The following is a 9,696-nucleotide window of genomic DNA, read 5'->3' as shown; positions in this document are numbered from 1 at the left end:
AGTTAATAGAGAAATAGAATTCTTGAAATGCAAAGATATGAAAAGTATCAAAGAAATTTGTTACACATCAACGCTATCAACAAAAGCCGCAGAGAAACCAGGAGAGTGGAAATCTGAGAGCACATTCGGCAAGTGGGCAATAGAAACAAGAGGATTGCCCTACTCCACCAAACCCAAAACAGGGTATATAAACTGAGGTCAGTGTGGTGAGGGTCAGAGTGTGCTGAACCCACATGGACAGTCTCTTGCCACCTGTAGGGCCACAGGCTCAGAAGAATTTGCTGAACCCACAAATGCTGCAGAACCCAGGAATGCCACCAGACATGTGGACAGACTCCCCCAGAGCTTCTAGGCCTGAGAGATGGCGAGACTCATTTCAGGTATTGTATTTCTCTCTCTCTGTTAATTAAAATCAGTAGAGGAAAGTCCCCTTGTAGAGTCAGTTGTCTTTCTAGTGAGAGGCCAAGGAACCATATTATGGATTTTAACGAACTACTGCTATCTGCATCTTCTCCTTCGTAAGTCCAAGTACATTGGCCTAAGAGAACCGGGAACAATAACTTTAAGCAATTGCTTTTGATGTTTTAAACTTGTTTCTTCCATACCGAACATCAGAACAAGCAGGGATCACATTCCTAAGAGCGCCTTAAGATAAGTGCAGCCTCATGCCTTGGAGAAGTACTGGATGTGTGATGATATAGATACTAAAGGATTGATAATTGATGATTATAAGTGTAACCCTTCTGCCCATCTAAGTTGGCAGCAACAAGGGCCGGGTTCTGTATCTAGGGGTTCCGTTTCAATAATGCAATGCAAAACCAGTTCGAGCCCCCACCCAGTGACCTGGGACAATTACATACCACCCCCTGGGTGCCTCTAAGAGGCAATACTTCCCCTCTCGCAAGCACGGTGTCTGAGTGCAACAGAAAATGTTTAATAACATGAGGTAAACGACATCAGCATAAAATTGGAAAAACACCACAAACAGGATTCCTAACACAAACCATGAGCAAAAAACCCACCCCAGCAAATTGGGCTGTGTTCTTTCCCTTTGGTTCTTGAATCCAGCAACCCAAAAATCACCCAGAGTCCCCAAAGTCTCTTTGGGTCCAGCAACCACCCAAAGTCCCAAAAGTCCAACAGACCCCAAAGTCTCTGTCCCTGGTCAGTGCAGCCCCAGAGTAAAAAGGGGGGGGCACGCAGGGTGTTAAGGGGCACCTTACGTGATCCGAGGCTGGCTGGCCGTCTCTCCGTGGGGTTCTGCCACAGCCTTCACCACGAGCCAGTCCACTTTCTGCCGTCCCACAAACTGCTCCGCTCTACAAGCTGCTCCGCTCTGCTCACCAACCTGTGAGCCGCTCCAGCCGTCCCCGCAAACAGCTCCGCTCGCCGTTCCTTGGGCCGCTCCAACCGGCCCCGCAAGGCTCCGCAGCGCTCCTCCAGTCATCCCCACAAATTGATCCGCCAGCTGCTTAGCAATATAGCTTCAGGCTCCCCCACTAGTTAACACAGCACTCAGTGATCTCAGCTCTTAATAACTTTAGCTCTTTTAGCTCACTGATATATACCTGCCTCTGGAGATTTCCATTACTTGCATCTGAAGAAGTGAGGTTCTTACCCACGAAAGCTTATGCTCCCAGTACTTCTGTTAGTCTCAAAGGTGCCACAGGACCCTCTGTTGCTTTTTACAGATTCAGACTAACACAGCTACCCCTCTGATATTTAGCTCTTTTGTGATTTCAGCTCTTAGCAATTTCAGCTCATAGTAGGGGAGCCCCAGTGCTAGTGCACCATTAGCCCAAAGTGAATTCAGCTCAGCAGCCTGTAACTAGACTCCTAATGGAATCAAAGTTAGCTCTGACATTCAACAGTGAAGAGAAGAAGTAGTGCAATTGGTGTTTCAAACCCTCAGAGACAGCCCATACCATCAGGTACAAATACCTGTCCCCATCCTCTCTCCATTCACTGGGTTTTGTAACCATGCCCCTTGTCAAGCAAGTGCTACTTAGGTAATGGTGAAGGACTCACTCAGTCCTTCTGTCATACAACAGTTCCACTGGCCTTGATTCACAGAATTAGGGTAACAAAACTTTATTGTTCCTGCCCCAATAACAGAGAAAACTGGGGATCCCACACCAGCCAAAGTAACCACTTTCAGTTGCTGTTGTTTCATGCCAGGCGAGTGGGTGTGCCTATGCAAACAAGATCAGCCCCTGGAGTTCTTTTCCACACTCGCCATAATTCACCACCAGATGTCAGGGTAGAGCTCATCCTGACTCTGCTTACATCAGGAAATATAATAAGAAAACTTGGTGATTTGTATTGCTGTGGCGGGCCTTGGTGCTATTTATGTCAATTGGTTGCATGCCAGCATGTTATATTCAGTGTATAATTCTCAAAAGCACCAAAATAACTTAAATGCCTAAGTCCCATTTTCACTGTAAGGCACAGTGTACAGCGTACACAAAAGGGAGTGCTAGGCTCTCAAATTCATAACTGACGTTTTCACAGCGGTTGAACTTTTTGGACTCCCCTCCCCACGCTGTGTTCCCTCATATTGTCAGTTTGAGACCCTGGCTGGCTGGGGTTGTCGTAGTATAGGGGCAAGCAGTTAAGTTGAGCCCTGGTCCATCCAGACCCCTGAGTCTTTCTGCTCTGTGTGCTAGAAGTTTATGCTTTAAAGAGGTTGTGATAGGGTGCTCTACACACCGCTGGACAGCACTGCCTCCTGGCAGTTCTGGGGATTAGCTCTGCCAGGCCAACACCACTTCCTGCTGTCACTCTCCATCACTTTCTCCCTCTGCAGGCCCTCTCTCGTGCCAGGAACTGCAGCCTCCTCTTTGTGACTCGGCCCTCCATCCACGTCACTCTGTGGTTTCCCCTTCCGGGGTAGGACAGTCTTTTGGGGCAAAACTGTCCCAGGCTCCACTCTCCACTGCCTGGTCTGTGCCACTTCCCCAGTGGTGGGGGGGAATCTGGGTCCACCCTCTACTCTGGGTTCCAGCCCAGGGGCTTGCTGATCAGCCTAGATCAGCACTATCTTATACCTTGTTGCTTTTCCCTGAGCCTTTCCTACCTTTCCGACTCTCCCTCACTCTGGGTTTGCCAGCCCTACAACTCCCTCCCCCAGAGAGCAACTGTAGGGTACTTGTCTCTATAACCTGAACACACCTCCCTTCTCCCAGGAAGTGACTGCAGACTCCTTTCCTGCAACCCCTCTCTGCTATCAGCTCCCTGGCTTTATACAGGCCTCTCTTGTTCCTGTCCACCTGAGCTTCATTTAACCAGTCCCCACTCCCTGTCTCCTCTTCCAGGGGCAGCCTAGGGAGTAATTCCCCCCCCCCCACAGTAACCCTTTCCAGTCTTGTGTGGGTGGACACCCCAGCACAGAGATTTAAAACTTCTATTGCTTAAATATAAAATGGTTCAAGGTATTAGGAATATGGTGGTTACCAAAAATAAGTTGCAGTTATTTTACTCTGTGTTAGGCCTGGCCTTGACCACTATGTACTGTACAGGAGCAGAAGAGTTTAAACCATGTGGCCCACTGTGGTGCTACTGAATCAAGCTGTTGAGCCATGTTAAACTGTGTTTGAGAGATTTTAGTTTGACCTTTCTTTCATCCAGGTCCCCTGAGCCTCTCTCTGCTCTGCACTACAGGTGTTTGTACTCTCAGAAGTAATACAGAATCCTGTGCCTTGAAAGAACAGGCTCTGAGTCTGAAGAGTGTTACAATAGCTCCCTTCCCTGAGCCCTTGGAGATGGGCTCCTGAAGGATGCTAGTGTTTTAGCCATCGCATGTCATCTAGACCTACTCTCAACAGGGTTAGACAAAGTGATAACATTGCTGGCAGCTGGACTTCTCTAGCATTCCCACCATTGCTAGCCATGGTAGTGACAATGGGAGAAACTTGCCTGTTTTAGCAGAATCTGGAAGCAACTTTCCAATGCATGATCTCTGCTGGATCTGCAGCGTTCAATCAGAACTGAAGGGGCATCAGGACCATGGCTGCTGGCCTGAATAATTGAATGGTTCTGCACAGTAGCCACTAAAAAGCAACTGGCCAAGTGATTTTTCTTTCATGAACTCAGGGGAAAAAACTGACTTGAGAATTACATCTCTGTGACAGGAAGAATTCTGTAAAATGTCATCTTGGTCTCTTGTTTCTTGAGAACGGCAGCCATCATGCTGCGCTTTGGAAGGGAACATACATAACCCTGAAAAATAAAATTAACTCCTCCCTAAGCTGTGATGCAATGCAGTGTAAACTCACTGTAACTCATTCTGAAGAGAAATTTTGTCTGCACGGGCAACCAGAATTCTGGCATTGCCTAACTCTTGAATGCTTGATCGTGAAGCCTCTATGTTCTTTTAATGTGGTTTGTTGTATGCAATATCCGAGCATACAAACAGAAATGCCATCACACGGAACCATATTGACTGCTACCTATTTCTACAGTGGGGTTAGAACCTTTAGATCCAGTGCACACATCTCTACCATGAGCTAACAGAGTTAACTAGTAACAATAATAAATGGCATCATGTGGGTTGCACAGCTATGTACTGCCTGCCCAGGAATCCTGGGTTCTAGTTCAGGCTCTGATCAAAGCATGTTACAGACCTTTCTGCTCCCACCCACCCCAAGACTGACCCTTTCTGCCCCAGCCCCTCCAGCCTGGTCCCTATCTCCTTGACCAGTCCCAGTCTCCCTCTCCCATCACTTCAGCACAGTTCAACCCTTTTGTCTCCTATTTCCTGTCCCCACCACTCCCCTTTCCTTGACCCATTCTCCCTCCTTCCCCATTGCCCCTCAGATCCTTGTCCATCTCCCCTAGCCTCCCCATGGGTTGGCTTTTATGGGTTTAACCACCATGCTGCACTCCCTGAGGGGGAACCAGAGATGATCATCTTTTCTCTGCCTCTTTGAGTATTTGCGCATCTGATGCTTTTTCAGAGGTGGGAGTGAAAATGGGCGCAAGGATTACCCCCCACAATACTTCAGGTTACTGGGGCTCTCCCTGCTCTCAGACAGGTAGGGTTTATTGTCTCCTGTCCCCACAGAAGATCCCCATCTGGGTCTATCAAGGAGCGAACTGGGGTTGAAAAAGGGGCTTCCTGGAATCTTGATGTTTCTACCCCTTCTCTACCTCACAGGCACCCGATGGGTCTGTATTTCCCCTAGAGGCCCAGCCTGGACAATGAGTAGGGATCTCCAGGGAAACCTATTACAGAGGCAGCGGGGCCCCATGGTTCCTCACCACACACTCTGGTGTGGGCATTGCCATGACCAATTTTTCTTGCCACTCAAGCAAGCAGAGACAGCTCTGGACCCAACTGGGGACTGGTTGGTTGAACAAGATGGTACCATTTTTACATAATCACTTTTCTGACCATGGTCAGAAATTGAACCATGATCAAATTTGAGACTCTTACGCTTAAGGACCCTGGCAGCCCAGCAAGCCTGCAGCTCTGCCATTGGCAGGATAGACTCGAGTGGCTGTGTGGGGCCAACACAATTCGAGTGAAGATGTATTTATACAGTGAGACCTGGTGTCATCGACTCCTCCAGCAAGGGCAAAGAGGAGTGGTGTCCTATGGTGAAGATGACAATATTCACCTTCTCATCCACAGTCACATTTTCTAAGATGGCGGAGGTTCCGGTGAACTCCTTCACATTGGGCTCCATCACCACGCCACCACAGAGGATACGGCTGGGACAGTCATCGCTGACCACTGCCTCTTGGTTCTGCAGTACAGAGGCAAAGTGAGACAAGAGGACATCCTGCTATCCAATGGGAGTTGGACGGAACAGGTCAAGAAACAGGCTGATTCCTGGCAACTGCTTTTCTCTGAAGAGAGAGCTGGGTAAATGGCATCCAGCTATTGCCAGGGTCATGAATTCCAAACACAGCAGGCATTTGCAGGCATTCTTTAGTGCACTAGGCTGCTTGATGGTTGGGTGAAGAGGGCATCCTGAAGGAAGCAGTTTGCAGAAAGACTACCCGGGGTTGCTAGAAAAATCCTGCTGGGTACACAGGCTGTAGTGAAGGAGCTTTACTAAAGTGAAGCCTAAAGGATGATGATGTCAATCAGCATCCCTACTCTTACATTGCACTTGTCAGCCAGTAGATCTCAAAAGAGGCCAGGATCATCACCCCCCATTTTACAGATGAGGAAACTGAGGCACAGACTTGCTGAAGGTCACCCAGCAGGTCAATGGCAGAGTGGGGAATAGAACCTAACTCTTCTGAGGCTTAGGCCAGTGCTCTAGCCATCAGGCAACAGTGCTTTGCAGAATGTACCCCCATTATGTGGGAAGCAACAGGCCCCCTTCTGGATATTTAGTTATGATTTTTTCCCACTCTCTGCCTTGTAATTTCCAATTCAGAAGGCCAAGTTACAGAGAGAGCACTGTATTTGGAGAGAGAGGTCTTCCACCTTCAGATTCACCTCTGCATGGCTCCACCAAAATATCCTTTGGCCAAAGATTAGGTTACGGGAAACTGAACAGGAACATATTGCAGAAATGGTCCGATACGCTGCACAGTCCATTATCTAGCCCTTCCCCAGCTGCACAGTGGGCCTGCTGGCCAGGCTAGTGGAAAATAGCTGTCTTGGAGCACCAAGCCATAGCTTCCATGGTTAAACCATTGATTCATCTTCTCATTCATCCAGCTGAACAGGGGGAAAGGGAGAGTATTCCTGATGACATCAGTCAGGTGGGTATTGTACATTGTCTCTATGGGGCATCCATGCTCAGAAATGTGGCTCATCACCCCTGAGCCCCTTGTGGTGCTGAGAAACACCTGAAAGCCAAGCCAGAATTCAGCTTCCAACAGTGAGTGTAATTCTCTCACCCAGATTCAGTGTGAAATTAAACCAAAGGAAGCAAACCTCTGTCATCTCCAAACAGAGATGCCGCTCTTCGGATCTTTGATGATGCTGTTTGGAGACTTATGGATGAGACTGGCAAAGGAAGACACCACTTACTAGTCTGGCAACATCTGGTCCGAGCTCATGCTCTGCTTCCACCTGTTGCTGTCTCTGTTCAAAAGCTGCCCTCTGGTTTATACTTTGATTGTATTCTTGGGGTTCAATTTTTAGAGTGAATTTGGAGTCCCCGGAGGGTTCTGGGATTGACAGCCCTGAAGACAGGCACAGCACAGGAAGAGGCTGTCCAAGTTTAACCCTCCCTGCTCTGCCACGGTATCTCAATCCTGAATGGAAGGGGAAGGGAAGACAGGAGACAACTGGGTAACTGATTTTCTATGCCCATTTGGCTACGCTTCCACAGATTGCTACTACAGGGGGACATCTCTGGTGGTGATTTATAGGATTCAGACAGCTGAGCATTAAAATATGGACTGAGACCACCTGCTATGTCATATAGGTCTGCTGGCTGTTTGACGATGGGAACTCCTGATCCTGAATCTGGGCTGCAGTCAGAAAAACTATGGGAAAGACCCTGTTGGGTCATTAGTCCAAGCCTCAATAAAAGCTCTCCCAGTATAATGACGTTTTGGTGCTTGGTTTGGCAAAAGATGAATGCATCAGAATATAAACGTTGCCTCTCTCCAGTAATTCATAAGCAATTTCAGGAATCGTACCTGCTCAGCTCTCTGACTTAGCTGTACAGCGATATCTGCTCCAGAGTTCCCCTGTCCAACCACAAGGACTTTCTTCCCCAGAAATCCTTCTGGGTTCTTGTATCCCTGGCTGTGAAGGTAGGTGCCTTTCAACTCGTTCATACCTGCAAGGAAAGTGGCAATCTCAGTTGGCTCGCTTAATGAATTAGTGGCCATGCCTGGGCAGCACAAGAGAGCAAGTCACTGTCGCTGCATGAGAAACGGGCACTCTGGAAGGGAACAAAGTAAGCTCAGGAGGAATGGCAACAAGTAGACATGCTGGGCTAACAGATGGAATACTGAGACATTGTCATTCAGAGATCAATGGCCGAGTGACAATTTGGCCAGACTTTGGTGTCAAGCCCTGGTGAATCTAGGCATTCTGTAGCTACACAACCCGAGCTGTACAATATTAGCAGGTGCAAAGTATGCGCATGATACACGTTGTTAGTCAGTGGACTGGCAGTGAACTACTGCAGTGATGACAAGAGCTGGTGCTGGTTTGCAAGAAGTTTTGGCATTTCAAAAGGCTGCGCAGCATGCTGGGAAGCCAGCGGGGCTGGGAATAGGGAAGCATTGGAGTCTGGCACCAGGGGGGTCCAAATGGTGGGACTACGCCAGAGCTGCTCACCCCAAGTGCAGCTCCATGGCAGTGAATCTGGAAGCCCTGACACTGACCCTTGGATTTCCAGGCTGAGAGCCCTGGTTAGAGTCAGGGCTTCTAGGCCCCTTGCTGTGAAGTTGGGAGCCCAGAAGTCCTGAGAGCCCAGGCTTGAGTCAGGTTTCCCAGGGCTTCCAAGACTGCCAGGCTCCACAGCTGGGGGTCACCTGCCCCGGGGCAGTCCTCAGGGCAGGGCCCCCAGCAGCCTGCTAGGTGAGCTGGCAGGGACATGGACTAGGATTGCTCTCCTACACAAAAAGAACAGGAGTACTTGTGGCACCTTAGAGACTAACAAATTTATCTGAGCATAAGCTTTCGTGAGCTACAGCCCACTTCATCAGATGCATAGGATGGAACATATAGTAAGAAGATATATATACATACAGAGAACATGAAAAGGTGGAAGTTGCCATACCAACTGTAAGAAGCTAATTAATTAAGATGAGCTATTATCAGCAGGAGAAAAAAAACTTTTGTAGTGATAATCAAGATGGCCCATTCCAGACAGTTGACAAGAAGGTGTGAGGATTTCCCCATGGTAAGTATCCTCACACCTTCTTGTCAACTGTCTGGAATGGGCCATCTTGATTATCACTACATGATGTCCAGTGCAAACCACAACAGCATCAAAAGTGGCCAGCGCCTGCTTCCCATCAGTCTCAGTGACAACTTCCCATGGGCCAGTGGCAGAGAAATCCTGGCATTTTCTTACACTGGGGACCACAAAAAAAAAAAAAAAAAAAAACACCCAAAAGAAAATTATGGATTAATCATATCTTTAAAACCAGATCTCTCATCTCTTAACCTTGAAGTGCTGTACATTTTTTAGGAGGTTCAAGTTAAAATAATCAGAATGCAAACTGCTTTGCTCTTCCAAAGCCTCTTTTATCCAAGGAGGCCAGAGTACTTTACAAAAATTAGTTAAGCCTGAAAAAGTTAAGCCTGTAAAATAGTATGACCATAATTTCACAGATGGGGAAACTGAGGTACAGAGCAATTGCAGCCCAGCCATTTAGAAACCCATGAATATTCTTCTGCACATGAATTGCAATTGCAAAATATCTGATGCATGTGCAAGATGGGAATCTGCATTTATGTAAAATTTTGCATGTCATCCTGACTTGCATGCATGAACCAGGTGTTTTGTATACACAAACTTTAAATAAAAATCTTGGCCCAAGTAACTTGATCAATATTAGCCATTGGCAGACCGAGGGGTTCTGACGCTGCAGTGGCCTTGATTTTGTAGTCTGACTTGTTGACATAATATTTTAACATGCTGCATTTTCACTGCTACATCCTGTGGTGCTGTAGCTAGAAACAGGTGAAATGTTTGGGATAAAATGCCAGCCAGCCCAAACATAATCCAGAACTCAACCCAAACTGCACCTTAATTCAAGGCTTCATTG

This window comes from Chrysemys picta, chromosome 8 (genome assembly GCF_011386835.1).
Source record: "Chrysemys picta bellii isolate R12L10 chromosome 8, ASM1138683v2, whole genome shotgun sequence".
In the NCBI taxonomy this organism is placed as follows: Eukaryota; Metazoa; Chordata; order Testudines; family Emydidae; genus Chrysemys; species Chrysemys picta.
The sequence above is the reverse complement of the archived record's forward strand: the minus strand, read 5'-3'. Positions refer to the sequence as shown.